Genomic DNA, 14,257 nt, shown 5'->3' on the forward strand with positions numbered 1-14,257 from the left:
AGTATTCTATACTGGGGTCTGTGCTCTTGACAAGCAGTGTTTCCAATCTAGCTGTGTCAAATCGGGTGTGAAGTGTCCTTCTAGGTTCTGGCTGGTAGACCAGAGGACTGAAAATCCTCTTTAGTTTCACGCATGGGACTCTAAATCCCAATTGCGCTAGCTCTGTGGTTCGATTCCACAACAGAACGAACAATGAATGAATGTGGGCGGTCAACGAGGTAAGCCTGTGCCCAGGAATGTAAGGACTAGGGAGGGATTGAGAGAAGCTTTCAAAGTGGAAAATGAAAAAAAAGCATATCGTTCTTAGAAATTGTGGAATTTGACTCAGTTAGAGCTATGGTTTAGCATCAAGAGGGAAGTTTTGTAAAAGCAACAGGAAGAATTGCTCAGATACCCGTGAGCATATATAACTTGGGTCGTGTTATAAATGCTCTGGCTAAACCTATTGATGGGAGAGGCGAAATTGTAGCTTCCGAATCTCGCTTAATTGAATCTCCTGCTCCAAGTAGAATTTCCAGGCGTTCCGTATACGAACCTCTTCAAACAGGGCTTATTGCTATCGATTCGATGATCCCTATAGGGCGCGGTCAGCGAGAGTTCATTATTGGGGACAGACAGACTGGCAAAACAGCAGTAGCCACAGATACAATTCTCAATCAAAAAGGGCAAGGTGTAATATGTGTTTATGTAGCTATCGGTCAAAGAGCATCCTCCGTAGCTCAAGTAGTAACTACTTTCCATGAGGAGGGGGCCATGGAATACACTATTGTAGTAGCTGAAATGGCGGATTCACCTGCTACATTACAATACCTCGCTCCTTATACGGGAGCAGCCCTGGCTGAGTATTTTATGTACCGCGAACGGCATACTTTAATAATTTATGATGATCTCTCCAAACAGGCACAAGCTTATCGCCAAATGTCCCTTCTATTAAGAAGACCTCCCGGCCGTGAGGCTTATCCAGGGGATGTTTTTTATTTGCATTCACGCCTTTTAGAAAGAGCCGCTAAATTAAATTCTCTTTTAGGCGAAGGAAGTATGACCGCTTTACCAATAGTTGAGACTCAATCTGGAGACGTTTCCGCCTATATTCCTACTAATGTAATCTCCATTACAGATGGACAAATATTCTTATCTGCGGATCTATTCCATGCCAGAATTCGACCCGCTATTAATGTGGGTATTTCTGTTTCCAGAGTAGGATCCGCGGCTCAAATTAAAGCCATGAAACAAGTAGCTGGCAAATCCAGATTGGAACTAGCTCAATTCGCAGAGTGACAAGCCTATTATTCGCCTCTGCTCTCGATAAAACAAGTCAGAATCAATTGGCAAGGGGTCGACGATTAAGGGAATTGCTTAAACAATCCCAGGCAAATCCTCTCCCAGTGGAAGAGCAGATAGCTACTATTTATACCGGAACAAGAGGATATCTTGATTCGTTAGAAATTGAACAGGTAAAAATAGTTCAATCACCCCAGAATCGTCGAAATCCCCTCAAAATGGAGAGCGGCGCAAGTCTCACACTCTTTCTCTCACTCTCTATCCTCTGTCTTTCAGATTTTCCCCTCGTAGCTGATACAGTGAAATATTATTATGTAAGGGAGCTGATCCACATGATTCAATGGTGAATTCTGATTTCCCCATAGACTGAACCAAAGGAGAAGAATAGAATAATTCACTGGTGCAGGCGGAGCAGCAAACCTTCATAGAAAAGGGAGAAAACCTGAAGAAAAAAACGGAAGTCTTGGCTGTATGACAAATGCTCAAATAATTGAGCTACGTATTCAGATCCAAATGATCAAGAAAGGATCCCAGACTGCTCAAGATTATCTGCGCAAGATCAAATTCCAGTCTGATCAACTTGCAGCAGCAGGAGAACCTGTGACAGACAAAGATCTTGTCTTGTACACACTTGGTGGATTAGGCAGAGATAGCCACTGATCAGATTCAGCTGACCTCAGAGGGGACTGAGATGGTGGAGAATAGCCACCAAGGAGAGTGGCAGAAGACATCATATCCAAGGACTAAGAGAGCAGCAAATAAGATGAAATGTAATTCACCAGTCAAAGCCATGAGGAAGAGCTCAAGGATTCAGGACACTGGGCTGATCATCCAGGAGAAGGAGACACAGAGGGTATCACAAAAGAATTTGGAAGGTAATCCCTCTTGCTCCAAAAATGCTTTTGCTATCCTAAATGTTGTCCCTAATACATATTATTATGAGATTGCTTCCAAAAAGTAATATTAAACTAAAAGGATCCAATGAAGAACCGGGGAATAGCTTATATCCAGTCCTTCTCTATGACTTGCCGAATAGACTTATTCGCAGCCATACACTGTCTTATTTAAAAGAGTCCCCTGTCTCGTGAACGATCGAATTTGGTAAACTTTGAAATAATCGTTTAGATAGCATTAGCCGCTTTTCTTCCTTTTCTCTGTCAGTCTTTCAAGTTCTCACCCTCCCAGAAAAGAAGGGAAAGTCTTCTTACTAGCTAGCTTTTATATCTCGCGAATAGGGAGTTAAGGAGTGTAACTATAACCTATTTGTCACGTTCAATACTCCCTAGAGGAGGTAAATCAATGAATACGGGTACGCCTGGTTGAAGCAGCCCCTACACTTCTATGGGTTGTTCCAGCCTCTGCTAGTGGGTGGTTTTTCATTTCTACAACAGGTGCTTGGTTCAAAAAAAGCTTATGAGTTGAGTTCGTCCTCAGCTACGGATTGGGGGCAACATTCTCAGATTACTTGACTTGCTGCTAGCTTAGAGGAGAGAAAAAAAATCCCGCTTTCATTTACCTTTAAGTCTGAGAGAAGGCTTTTTATTTCTATTAAAAGATCACAAATCAGAGGGGTGATTAGTCCTCTTTCAATCCTTCATCTTCTTATGAGTAGCCGCCACAGGGGGACCTGAGTCTGAATCCTCCACTAGCATTGGACCAACAGTCAGTCTAGCTCTCGCTCTTATCCAATTTCCTTATCCTTTCAGGGCAAGGTCGGAGTAGTAGGAAAATACAATTTCTTTTGTTGCATGCGGACCCGCTTGTGAGACTGAAGAAATTGAAGCTAAATGACAATCTTAACCTACTTGCTTACAGGATCCTTAAGAAACTGTGGACTTTTGCACCTTTCTGTCTAGCTTGAGTTATCTTTTAGTTCTCTCCCCTCGGCAAAGTGTATAGGAAAGAGTCTTGCTTCCATTCCACTAGCCAAGAATAAGGAGAGTGACTTTCTCTTTTGATCCTCTTAAGCTGACTTGAAAAAAAAGTGGTACACCCCTCAGAGATATAGGGACCGCCATGCTCGTCCACTTTCTTGATAAACGACTCGATGCATTTTCTCTTCCTTGCCGCTGAGACTGAGACATATCAAACAGAAAGATCTATTACTAAAAGGAGATTGGGATCATCCTGTGGTTACCGGATGATGGGAATAGCTAAGCATAAATTTGGAAATGAGCACGAAATGTCTATAAATGAATTTTCTCATTATTCGTTATTTTCGGGTCTTTTCGTTGCATTCACTTACGACAAGAAACAACCACCAGCGTTTGGTGCAGCACTTGCATTTTGGTGCATTCTTCTTCCTTTCCTTGGTCTTTCGTTCCGTCATATTCCAAATAACTTATCTAATTACAACGTATTAACCGCTAATGCACCTTTTTTTATCAAATCTCAGGGACATGGTCTAATCATGAGGGTAGTATTTTATCATGGTGTTGGATCCCAAGTTTTTATGGATTCCTTTTTTGTTACCGGGGTCGACCCCAAAGCCATAATGTCTCAAAACGAAGAGCCTATGGAGAAACTTTGATTTTTTCCTTTGTCTCGAACTTCGTGAAGAAGTTCATTCTATCTCTCCAACAAAAAAGTTGGGGTGCGCCCCAGTTGTACACTCCCTTCGTTCGGAGAACCCTTGTTGATTCTGAACTTCGTTCGCAAAGTAAGCGTCCTTTTAACAGGCCAGCCCTTTTTAATGCGCCGCTTGACCCTGTTTTGAAAATGAGCTTTGCTCTTCTGGGCGCTGGGCGCTCCCGTGGTTCGCGAGAAGGAAAAAGGACTAATCTTTTGTTACATCTTGCACGAGATGAAAAAGAGAGAGCTTCGTCTATCGATGAACAACGGATTGACGGAGCTCTTGGCATTGCTTTGTTTTTCTCTCCTTACCTATCAGTGAGTTCCGATCCTTTTGTTCGAAATTTCTTCGTTCGTACCGAACCGCTTGCAGAATGAAATCCAGTTCCACAAGATCCTATATCAGCTATACATCCTCCTTGCATTTATGCCGGAGATGTCGCCAGTGCTATGGGCTTTGGGTTATGTAGATCAAAAATGATGAATGGGATTGTGGCACTCCACTCACCGCCAATGCGGAAGGATGCCGCCGAAAAGAATGGAACGCTGCTTCGCTCTGCTGGATACGTCGGATCCCATATAAGAAGCTCGCTCTTTACCCGATCATTCAAACATTTTGTGGGCGGCGCGCCTGCTCTATTGTTGCGTAGCAATAGAAGCCTGCTCATGCTGCTTCGGCGGCGCTTTTTCGCCTTCTCTTCGCTCTGGACAGGAGCGCTAATGGACACAGGGAGGGAGCAGGCGAAGCGTGTCGTTCGTGATGGAAAGAAAGACACCACTACTTCGCCTCTTTGTTGGACCGCCGGCGCGAACACGGTGGTCTCTGACCAGGACCAGGAACCAATTCGAATTTGGATGTTGACATGTTGGTTGTTTTTAACCGTAGGCATCTCGCCAGGAAGTTGGTGGGCTCATCATGAATTAGGTCGGGGTGGCTGGTGGTTTCGGGATCTCATAAAAAATGCGTCTTTTATGCCTCGGGTATTAGCCACAGCTCGTATTCATTCAGTAATTCTACCCCTTCTTCATTTTTGGACCTCGCTTCTGAATATTTTGACTCTTCCATGCTGTGTCTTAGGAACCTTTTCAATACGGTCCGGATTGCTAGCTCCCGTTCATAGTTCCGCTATAGACGATACACGAGGAAGATTTTTATGGCGGTTCTTCCTTCTAATTACAGGCATATCTATGACTCTTTTTTACCAGATGAAGCAGGAGGCATCGGTCCATAGAACCTATAAAAAAGAGATGGTTGTGGCGCGAAGTACTCTTGTGCACCTACGTCACTCGGCTCGCGCACAACCCCGCCCCATTATGTTATGTCATGGAAGAATTTAGCTTCTTGCTGGGCTGGTTATTCAGAGCCAGCAACTGGCTGCCGGATTTCTCCCGTCCGTAGCGCTTCGGAAGTCACTCTGGCGTGGCGCTGCTGGATACTTCTGATCAATAGGAATAGGAGAAAAAAAAGCTTATGATGAGCATCTATTGGAGTCGATCATTTCCAAGATCTAATTCTAGTTTCTTATTATGTAGTGGAAACGCCTCACAATCTTCAGTTTTACGCTTACGCTTAAGGGAAGAAATGTTCTTGGTGGATGCAGGCCCTGGTACCCCCAAAATTTGTATGCAAGATGAGCTTACAGGACTGCCAATCAAGCGAGCCACCAGGTTTGAGCATAAGGTGGGATCCAAGAATGTAGTGGCTGGTGAATCACTGATCAAAAAGCGGATTTTTGAGAGATTCTTCATCGATCTAGTGGCCGGTGAATCACTGATCAAAGAGCGAGCAGCCGCCAGGTTTAATGATTTTGTGGGATCCCTGGATGTAGCGGCTGGCGAACCGCTTCTTCTTCCACAAAGATTCAGACAAAACCGAGTTTGGATAGAACTGAAGAAGATTTGGCGAACGAACAAAAAGGTCAAAGGGTTTATTATAAAAAAATTCAAAGGAGGTTATTCAGTAGCCATCGCCGTTTTCATTACTTTTCTTCCATTCAAAAAAGCTCTTCTAAAAAAAGGATAGCAAATGATCGATTCACCATTGATAGCATTAACCCTAAAAGGAGGGATATTGTGATAATAGCGGCAGATCAAACAAGAACTTGATGAAAAGATAGAAAAAAATTATGAAAAATCCGAAGCCCACCTTAATCCATTTTGTTGAGGATCTTGCACTTATTCCGGCCCTATATTTACATAGCCAAGAAAGGCTCTGGCGATCATGCGTGACTGGCGGAGCGCCTATCGCCCTTGCACGACACTCTAAAATGCATGTTGGGTTGGGCCAGGAAGAAGACTTCGACTAGGGAGACGAAGAATGGAATTGAAGAAGGCAGCATAGTCTAAGATAATAGAATGGAACACCAACCAACAAGTAAGTGGTGGATTTGGATGGAGTCTCGCGGAAGAAGAGTACGCGCGCTAGCGCGCCCCAAGACGTCAGTCCTTTTTCTGCTTGCTGGCCAAGGTCAGTTTACTGAATCCCCCTTCCAAACACCAACCCAATCTCCATTCCTTGATGAGAAATGAGCAAGACCATATGTTTATCAAAAATATAGCCCCTATATAAACCTAGCCCTTACTACCCGAACTTCTTGCCTTCAAATAGGACTAACTGCTCGAACCCGCTTGCTTATCTTCTACGATCTAATTAAGTTAAGCAGTGGTTCTTTTTTTTAAGTGGCTAGAACTTCTATCAACTACTATTCTAGCACCCAGCTGTGCCATGTGTTTATTCTATTCTATTCTATTCTTCAGGTATTCCTTTGAATAACTCATCTTTTCAGGTAAAGACAATTTGAAGATCTTCTTAGTCAGCCTATCTGTATTCTTATCCTCTAGTGCGGATCCAATCAGAATTTATAAAGCCAAGGCCTGACATCCATTGTGGGGATCATCTTTTATCGGGAGACATGGCCTGGTGGTTTCTGATCAAGATTCCTAATCAATAGGGCGAAGAACTCTTCGCATGATCTGGTCCTACCTTTTGTCTACGCTATTTTTTGTCCCTTCTCAGCTGCTGTCCTTACTCCAGATAAATTGGAACACATTGATTCCGTTCGTTCCTGCCCTTCGCTTCAGGCCATAGTGCTTCTGAATTATTTCTATACCCCTTTGATGATGCAGCCTCTGACTCTCGTGGGTAAACTCCTACTTGATTAGTTAGAACTTCTCAATCTCAACTTGTGGACCTATCTATCTTCTTCTTTTTAAGAGATAGGGGTTTGCTATTCTCACGGATTGCTCATATTTATTTACCCCATTGAATAGTTTTTGCCTTGTTTCAGCCCTTCCTTCATCTGAACCTTCCAAGTACTAATCTATCTTTATGGGGAAGACCCTTCATCTGACCTCCGGGCTACCCTGTCAATTGTAAAAAGTAGTTGAGTCATGTCTCGCAGGAGCAAAAAGAGTGAAATGAGGACGTAAGCCCCCTAGGTCTTCCTCTTCCTTCTAAACTAATTGCTTTCGCTTGACTCTTCCAGTAAAAAAGTATACTGAGTGGTTGAAGGAAAGCGAAAAGGAATGGCTTTTTCATGTACCAGATCCGGTGAGCCAGATCTCAAGCAAAAATGGACATACAATCAAAGAGTAAGGAGCAGTTATTTGCAATGACGGGTGGATTGGTCAGAGCTGCAAGGAGAGACTCGGTTATGGTGCGATAAAGAGCTTGCTTCAATGCTCGGATTCCGGTAGAAAGTAAGAGCAGTAGCATATTCATAGGAGAGCTTTGTACTTGAAATTAGTAGTCCCAGTAGTTGGAAAAAAGCTCTGAATACAGATTCAAAGCATCAAGATAGGTAGTCCTATCATTAGTTGGCCAGTCATAGCAATTTAAGTAGAAAGCTTGCTTCGGGATCAGATCATTCAACTAAACCTGTCAGGCCGGGTAGGCTTTGAGGAACATTGGGGGTTCCTTATGTTGTGACTGAGCAGATATGTCTATTGTGCCCGGCAAAAACAGATTTGCAAGGAGTTTTCCAAAGGCTTTCTCATTCGGAAAAAAAAACAATTTCATGTATATTTCCCTTCTCCATTCTCTGCTCGGATGATTGCCGCTTGTGTGAATTTCATTGTTGTGGGTCCCGTGTGTGCAATAAGATTGTTTTAGGATTCTATTTAGTTGAATTGCTTGACTCCGCGATGCTGGTTATCGAGTTTATGGCTTCGCCGACCATCCAAAAAGTCAAAGATGGCGTCGGCATTTACTTATTGTGCTCTCTTGTAATAGTGGTCCCTTGGTATTCAGGTTGTAAAATCCTGATAGGAAAGTCGACTGTTATACCTTGTTTTTGTAATGGCCTATCTTCTTTAAAAAGCCGAAAGATAAGGATTTCGCAAAACTTTTGCGTTCCTTTTTCTTTGAAAAGAAAACCTTACCATTTTTGGGCCGCTGTTACCATTTCCATTTCCTGAACCTAAACCTAACTAATACTTAGTTGTTTCCATTTCCTCATCTGGTGATAGATCCTCATCTTCTTCTGGCTCAAATCCCTTTTTCATATCCAGGGCAGGCATTAGGTATGCTTTAGTTTGAAATCATTAAAGATATGCTCGATAGAACCAATAAATTAGCATAGTCACAAACTAGTTGGTGTAACCCAGCTGTGGATATTCTCTGCGAATATTCTTAAATAATAAAGGGTATACATAGGTTATTGATTACATAAACTAGTGTACCATGGTTGTCAGTAATGGGTTTGATGGATAATATCAAAAACACAATAAATTACAGGTATAGCCCTAAAATAGAAGGTATTGTTTACTCGATCTGTCGGTGGTGGAATATTCTTAAGAAGCAAATAGCATTTCCTATTGATTTGTCCCCTGGACTAGACCTATGTAGATTCGGAATTATCCGTCGCTACGCTGTTCCCAAGGACTAGCAAAATCGAAATAGCGAAATTCTTGGGTCATCTCAATGGGTTCAGAAACCACACGTTTCTCTGGATCATCATAGTGTACTTCCACATATCCACTCAGAGGAAAGTCTTTTCGTAATGGATGACCCTCGAAACCATAATCTGTTGATATATGGCGTAAATCCAGATGATTGATGGAAGAAACACCAGACATATCCCATACTTCTCGCTCCCACCGGCCGGCTGATGGAAATAGACTGACTACCGGAGATATTCGTGTTACTTCATCTGCACTTGTTTGTACACGAATGCGTGAGTTATACCGAGTACTCAGTAAATTATGGACAACTTCAAATCTTCGTTTTCGAGAGGGATGATCCACTCCGCAAATATCGATCGAAACTTGAACCCTTGTATAGGTATGCCATTTTAGAAAGCACAACAATGGAAATGGGTAGTCAGTATTGGTATAAGATCTATTCCCATGTTCCGATCTTTTCATTTTATGTACCCATTTCTTGGGTAAAATCTCCCAACTATATTGGAAATGGATTGGTTATCCATAAATGAAAATAAAGAAAGCTTTATTTTGGTTCCGCTTCTTGCTCTAAGCAGAAAGACTTGTCAGAAATCGCCGGTTAGGTTGGTCCGACCAAGAAAGGCATGGGAGTGGACAGGCAGAAGTGGAAGACTGGCTACCAATAAAGATCCAAAACTGCACACTTTATATAGTTATGTATCCAGGATCGGCTACATGCTCTAGTGTTGAATCGGCTATAGAACCCAGGATGCTTGGTTACAATTCCGAATCCGCTAAACCATCGCTCGGGGAGAAGTATTATACAGAGCATTAGTACTTATTCTGATCCTTTCCTTATATTTAGATTCTAGTAGTTTATTTCAGTCGTATTCGTATCCTTACTGCGGTTTAGTAAGGGTAACAAATAAAAGTATGCAGGTTCTATTTTATTGTTCCGAGACATATGATGATAGCATTGAGAATGAGAAATCTTTGCAAAATGCACGTATTATTAAGGAGTTCTGGAACGATTACTACGCTAAGTTGTTGGATATTGACAAAACGAAAAAGACTTCTAATGTTGTTGGATATTATGTTAGAAAGTTGTTGATTAATGAAAAGAAGAATCAAAATGGTGTGTTTTCCGATACTGAATTAATAGATTTACAGAATCAAATTGCAAATTGCACAATGAAGTTCGATGAGGATAATCTATTTAAAGTAACTCCTAACATAGTAAAGTTCTTGATTAATAAAGATCAGCCTAACGCTAAGCAATATCTAAAGGGTTGCCTACCAAGTAGCTTACCTATGCTTAAGATGTTTGGTATCTATACGCTTGAGGCTATCATGATTCATGTACTAGGCTTGGTATTCAACACTCTTCAGGAATCATCCACAGTTAAGGATGCTAGATTTATAGATCAACTTAATTCAACTGTACGAGAACAAGCAAGGTTTCTACAATACAAAGCACCAGGTAGTGGTAAGGTGGAAGCAGTACTCACTAGTAAGGTAGAATCAGTTAAGGATGTTGTTCGGCCCAAAGGTTCCAGCAAAAAAGAGAAAAGGAAAAAATTCAGTGTCATTATGATATCGGCAAATACTTGCTCCAATTCATGATTGAAAGAAATGTTCTACATATATCAACAGATAGGGGAGTAACAAAAGAAGATCCAGTGCTGGTTCTTAAGAAAGGTCAAGGGTATATAGAGAATTCTTGTTATGTTATGTGCAATTTGAACATAAATCTGCTCCCTATCAAACTCAATCTTCCGATGCTTTGCAAACCCTTGGATTGGCAACCAGCAGAGAGGGGGTCTGATCCTGATACATTATCGGATCTGATAGGAGGTTACTTATGCAAACCCACGGGGGATATCTAGAATCACTTTCGGCTATTCACTTCCCATGACTTAAACCACTTCTATATAAAGTTACATAAAAAAGAATACAAGCAGATGTGTGATATTTTGAATGGGCTTCAGCCTCAAGCGTTTGAAATAAACAAAAGGCTCTTGAGATTTCTGGAAAAGAATCATCAATGTTTAGTTGAGTGTGGGCTTCTTTTACCAAGTGCTCTGGCTCGTGTGAATCCGACAGAAGCCTCAGACATATTGAGGGAGTGCTACTTCAATAACGTCAAAGGTATTAAGAATGCTTGTAGCTATAACATACTGTTAAATAAATTATTAAAACAGGTGCAGCAGGCTAGTTATGAAGATTTTGTAATAAGACTTGCGTCAGCATACGAAGGTTATCAATTCTATTTGCCAGCATTCATGGACTTCCGTCGTAGAATCTACCGTTCAGGTGTATTGCATTTTCATGAGCGTGATTTGTCAAAAAGTTTATTACTCTTTTCTGCCGATCATCCTCAACCTCAAGCACAAAACCACCTGTCGGAAAAAAAGAATCTCAGTCAATACTTAGCATGTGCTGCAGCCTTTAAGTATCCAAAGTTCTCGAACTTAGATGATGCCCTTAAATGGTATAACGAACACCAGACTGAAATGTTTACTTTGGACGAAAGTTTCATTCAATTTGCTGCGCAAGCTAGTGATCCATTTTTTTATAGCCAAGATCCTTTCTCAGGATGAAGGAGTGAGTAATTATCATCAGGTTCCAGTGACCCAAGATGCGAGTGCGAGTGCATATCAAATTATGAGTTATCTCTTGCTTAACTTAGAAATGGGTAGGAGAACGAATCTTCTTCCATCTTAAGACGGTAAAATCCAAGATGTGTACATGTGCTTGCGGGATGAGCTTAATAAATTCTTGGATACCAGATTGAATAATGTTAGTAGTAGTAATTAGAAGAAAAAACTCATAGATTCTATGTTAACCAGAAAGTTCGTCAAAGGATTGTTTATGCCATCTCCACAGGGGTCCGTCCGGTTCTTCCTCAAATGGGTTGCCTCAATCTTTATCAAAGTTTTGGTATCTAGCTTATCCAGCTACAGTATAGTATACTCCTTCCTTGCTCGATAGAGCTCTTTGAATCCAATTCAACTAAATGCGTAAAATAGAGTAATTTCTTCAAAAGCCAGTTTCTTTCGAGAAGGCAGGAGGCCCATAGCGAGTTACAATAGTGCCAGTTCTTGTATGGAAGGCCGTAATTCCGGTAACCTCGACTGCTCTAAGAATGATCCGGGCTAGCCGGGCACATCACATCAAAGTTAGGTCATTTGTCAAAAACATGGCAAATAGCTCAGTTGGTTTGGTAACCGAGCTATTCTCTCACTTAAACCACTCCCATATTAGGTATTCTATCTCGTCTTAAAGTTCCCCCGCATTACCCATAACTTACCACATGTATCTCCGGAACTCAAATCGCAAAATGACAATGCTTTCGATAGTCTGTACTAAATTAGTTTGTACGAATGCACATCTCGGCCGTCGGGTAGCTGATCACCATTTCAAAGTCTATATCCGTGTTTCAAGAAATGGAATTGCTATTCTCGATTCAGACAAGACACTGATTTGTTTACTAAACGCTCTTCATTTTATAGGATCTCCCAGTCGTCAAAAAGGTCGTTCCTTTTTTTCAAAGACCAATCATTTATTTATTTATGAGATAACGGAAGAAATGGCGAGCTATTTAAGAAATGTGAATTCTCATTGTTTCAATGATTCTCAATGGAAGATCGGGGCGTTTTTGACCAATTCTTTTGCAAATAAAAAAAAATCCGTTCAAGAAAGAAGAAGATCAATTTTGGGTTGAACCAACAACCTGATTGTGTGGTTATTCTGAATGCAGATAGAAAGTCTTCGGTCATACTGGAAGCTGATCGATCACAAATACCTATTCCATCCTTAGTTGATTCTACGATCCCATGGGAATCCTATAAAAGAATCACTTATCCCATCCCAGCGAATGATCCTATACAGTTCGTATATCTATTTCGTCATTCGATCATGAAAACAGTGATTCTTGAACAGAATGCGATTAGTAGAGAAGCGCAGTCTCTTAGAGTCACTTTGAGTACGGGGAAGTCCGCAGGAGGGATGAGATCCGCATGCTACTCCACCTCTTCTTCTTCCCCAAAGACGAAGAAGAAAATAGGGCCAAGGCGCTATTGGAGATGCGCAAAAAATATCCATCGGGAGATGGCGCTAACGCTAACGCTCGCAAGGCGGTTTTGCAGGCAATTTCTAAAAATACTTTTTTTCGTTGAGCTCATAACCCGGTTTGGGCCGATTGACTCTGAGAGCGATCAAGGGGTCGCGGGCTCACACCTTGCTTTTGCGCATAGGATCAAAGAGATCCTAGAATTTAATGGAAAGAGCAGTGGCTCTCTGAAAGACCTCATTGATCTTAAATTGGATTTGGAAGACGCCTCTAAAAGAGAGGAGATTCTACTTCCATATTTTTCCTCAAAAAAAGAGGCAATGTCCTAGCGTGATACAAAAAGAAATAATGGGCAAGGGCGGGGAATGATAAGTTCATACATGTGGAGTAATCAGTTCTTCATTTGAAGAGTTATTTGGCTGGCCTACCGGCCCGCAGATGTAGAGAGGTTGCCCCCACCATCCTCTTGAACTGTGAAATCAAAGCGATTCCTGTTGATGGAAGAAAGGCTAATTTCGTTTGATCCGATCCGCCTATGCCAGTTCGAGTCTGGCGAGTCGCTATCATCTGTTGCCCTAACTTTTTCTATTAGCTCATCTTGTCCGTAGTGATATTTTGGAGAAGGAGCAATTAGCGGAGTGAGAAAGGTAGAAAGAAGCAATCACGAAAGCTAGTGCTAGTTGTGGCTTTTTGTACTAATCTTGTTTGTTCGGTAGCTCGCATCAGCGGCTTTAAAAGGAATAGAAAACGAGGCTTTTTCCACCACACCAGGGGCGGGCATTACGCCCAAGCAGCGGAAGTCAATTTGACTGCTGCTCGAGAACCTGTTTGAACAAGAAGAAATAGCATGGCTCCAGCGGGGCAGAGCCAATTGGCTACGACATGGTGACCGAAATACAAATTTTTTACACCACTTTGCAATTGCAAGAAAAAGAGGAATCTGATCAAGTACTTGATGAGCGATACTGGAGATCGAATAGAAGGTAATGACTTACTCGATGCACATATTTAGGGCTATTTCTCTCATCTGTTTAATACGCAATTCTCTTCGATAAGAAGGGTTCTCTTGTGTTCCAGGGTTGATTAAGCGTCTGGTGGAACATGGATATATTGTGTGAGGCCAAATTGCCTGACGAATTGATGAATATGGCTCAATATAGACTGGTCCAGGTATACCGGTCAGTCTTGAGCCACCATGATAGCCTTCCACATATCCTGTTCCTCCCTTGAGTGGTAACTCTTTTCTAACCTTAGAATCCTGAACCAATTTGCTCCAAAGACTCTGTCATTGAAAGGAGTCCATAGGTTGATAAAATAGGTTTTCATGAAAACCACACGTAGATAGAAAAGGTAAGAGTTACACGTGCCAGAAGCGAGGAATACCGCTCGGAAGCCCGATTGAACCTGTCCTCATTCACTGCTATCTCCATATATTGGATGCCAAGGTTGAAA

At 41.8% G+C, this 14,257-nt stretch overlaps 2 pseudogenes; one reads left to right on the top strand and one right to left on the bottom strand.

Moving 5' to 3' along the window:
- Positions 1–1,856: 1,856 nt before the first annotated feature.
- On the bottom strand, positions 1,857–4,350 carry LOC109743011 (uncharacterized; annotated as a pseudogene).
- Positions 4,351–11,317: 6,967 nt separating this feature from the next.
- On the top strand, positions 11,318–13,134 carry LOC141025369 (small ribosomal subunit protein uS2m-like; annotated as a pseudogene).
- Positions 13,135–14,257: the final 1,123 nt, after the last annotated feature.

This window comes from Aegilops tauschii, chromosome 6 (assembly GCF_002575655.3).
Source record: "Aegilops tauschii subsp. strangulata cultivar AL8/78 chromosome 6, Aet v6.0, whole genome shotgun sequence".
Classification (NCBI taxonomy): domain Eukaryota; kingdom Viridiplantae; phylum Streptophyta; class Magnoliopsida; order Poales; family Poaceae; genus Aegilops; species Aegilops tauschii.